Here is a 2,500-nt window from a genome sequence, read left to right as displayed (position 1 = left end):
TTTTACCCCCGCTGGTGTGGAGGGTAGGGTGTTACACATCCAACGATCACTGTACCGGACTATGTTAAGGGTGTGAGGCCTTCCCTCAGGTCCTGATAACACAACATGTGATAGGCCCGCTCTGGGTCTGCATACCTCTAAGCATAAAACACACACAGACTCGGCGTACGAGAGACTTATCTTACAGCTGCTACACAAGCTGTCTCCTCCTAATGATTCCCCACAGCCACGAGGCCGGGATGAGACGTCAAAAGCAACGCTGCCCTGAATGTACTGTGTGTGCATGTTGTAATGGAGGTGGGGGGGGGGGGGGATGAAAAGGTCATCCCCCCCCCCCCCCCCCCCCCCACCTGTTAAAGACCAGATGCCTCACGAGTGGAGCGTTTGGCAGCGGGAGGCAGGTACCGCCATCGGGCATGCGAGACAAACTTGGCACGGGCACACACAAACATGCGGACACACACACACACAGTCACACACGCTCACACTCTGACACACACACACACTCTCACACACACACACACACTCACGCACACTTAAAGCGTAGATGCGGAGGATGCTTGACCCCCGCCAGGGTATGACAGATATGGGCAGAGAAGAGAGGCTGAACCTTTAGCACAGTTGATCGCGCCAGACTTCAAACGGCGACGAGTTATGCGCTATGGCGAAGGGAAGGGCTTTACTATGGATGACGAAACCACCGTGGCTGGCTCTGGCCCCATGCTAGCACCAGGCTAAGGGCTAGCACCAGGCTAAGGGCTAGCACCAGGCTAGGGGTTAGCACTAGGCTAAGGGCTAGCACCAGGCTAAGGGCTAGCACCAGGCTAGGGGTTAGCACCAGGCTAGGGGTTAGCACCAGGCTAGAGGCTAGCACCAGGCTAGGGGCTAGCACCAGGCTATGGGCTAGCACAAGGCTAGGAGCTAGCACCAGGCTAGGGGTTAGCAACAGGCTAGGGGCTAGCACCAGGCTAAGGGCTAGCACAAGGCTAGGAGCTACTACAGGCAATAGACGGATTACGTTGTCTTTATTTAATAAATAATATTGATTTGTTTTTTCATCAACCAAAGAATACAATCGGTGCGTCGATATCAACTCCCAGGATTGTGGATTGATTCAAATATTCAGGTGCTTTGCTCGGTGTTGGAGCGCTTTTTTGAAATTAGGACCATTTTCCTTGGTGGCTAATTTAAGATCACTTTGGGCACTGGGTAATAGAATTCATGATTAATTGATTAATCCTAGAAGTGAAAAGAAGGTAATAGCCGGTTACAGACCCTGATAGGAGCCCATCGCCTGCGGAATCAGGTTTTTATTTAACGTAACATAATGGAATCTTCTCTTTTATCCGTCTGGCTCGTCCTACAGCTAAAGACATCCAGGGTTAAGATGATTGGATAGCCTGAATTCTATTATGTGTAAAGGGTATGTGTGTGTGTGTGGTGTGTGTGTGAGTGTGTCTGTGTGTGTGTGTGTGTGTGTGTGTGTGTGTGTGTGCGTGTGTGTGCCGTCTCATTCAGGATGACCCCTCCCTGCCCGCTCTTATTGTGGAGGGGTGGAACCCAGCCGCGGTGACCATTCACAAACACGCCAGTGAATCACACGCTGATGGAATGACGTGAGGATGAGGGTGGTGGAAGGAAGGATGGATGGATGAATGGATGGGTGGGTGGATGAATGGGTGGGTGGATGTAAGGCTCGATGGATAAAGGAAAGGTAATTGCAAAAGCTTGCCTTGAAAAATAACAAAACCCAACGGCCCGGAGTTAACCCGTTCCTCTGCAGCGACAACACGTCAACCGACACCCTGTTGGGTTTGACCTCCACTGGCAGACCGACAAACAAACCAGAACAAAACAACGCAAGGTCCCATGACCTCCGACCCTGTGACCCACACAGCCACCCCACGCTGTACCTGGACGCTGCTATTTCCACTTTGCTGCGGGCGATGGCACCGGCTCTCTGGGCGGCCTCCACGGCCCGCTCGGCCTTCTCCTTGGTTTTGGGGTTCTTTAGGGGAATCAGCTGCTTTTTAATCCCGCGCACCAGAACGTTGTTCTTGTACTTCCCCTCCTCCCGGGTGCCGTCGGGGAACACCGTGCAGCCGTAGCCGTGGCCGCTTGTTGTTTAGCCACTCCCCCTCGTACTTCATCCCGTTGGACCGCTCCGACACGCCGAATCCGTTGCGCTTGTCGTTCTTCCACTCGCCCATGTAGGTCTCGGTGGTGGTGGCGTCCACGTGGTCCTCCAGCCGCAGCAGGGGCTCGTCCTCGCCCGGCTCGCCGTCGCCCAGCGACACGGTGGAGTTGGCGTCGCTGGAGCTGATGCGGCTCATGGCGGCATCGCTCCGCGCCGTGCTGCGCTTGCTGGAGATGGACGTCCGCGAGTCCGACTTGCGGAGCTGCCGCAGGCTGCCGAACAGCGAGCCCGCGGCGGAACAGCCCCTTCTTCTTCCCCGCCGCCGCCGCCGCCGCCACCTCGCCGTCCGAGTGGAAGTTGAGG

General features: G+C 55.4%; 1 pseudogene across 1 annotated transcript in view; it reads right to left on the bottom strand.

The window, feature by feature from the left end:
* Positions 1–2,499, bottom strand: part of LOC307088970 (junctophilin-1-like) — a 33,889-nt pseudogene extending 31,390 nt beyond the window's left edge. Inside the window, exon 1 of the transcript XR_013812830.1 lies at positions 1,914–2,499. The product of XR_013812830.1 is annotated as a junctophilin-1-like (transcript). The remainder of the gene's footprint in view (positions 1–1,913) is intronic.
* Between the last annotated feature and the right edge of the window lies 1 nt (position 2,500).

The sequence above is a fragment of the Pollachius pollachius genome (genome assembly GCF_949987615.1).
Source record: "Pollachius pollachius genome assembly, chromosome: 17".
Taxonomy (NCBI): domain Eukaryota; kingdom Metazoa; phylum Chordata; class Actinopteri; order Gadiformes; family Gadidae; genus Pollachius; species Pollachius pollachius.
Note: the sequence above shows the minus strand (reverse complement) of the source record. Positions and strands in the feature narration are given on the sequence as shown.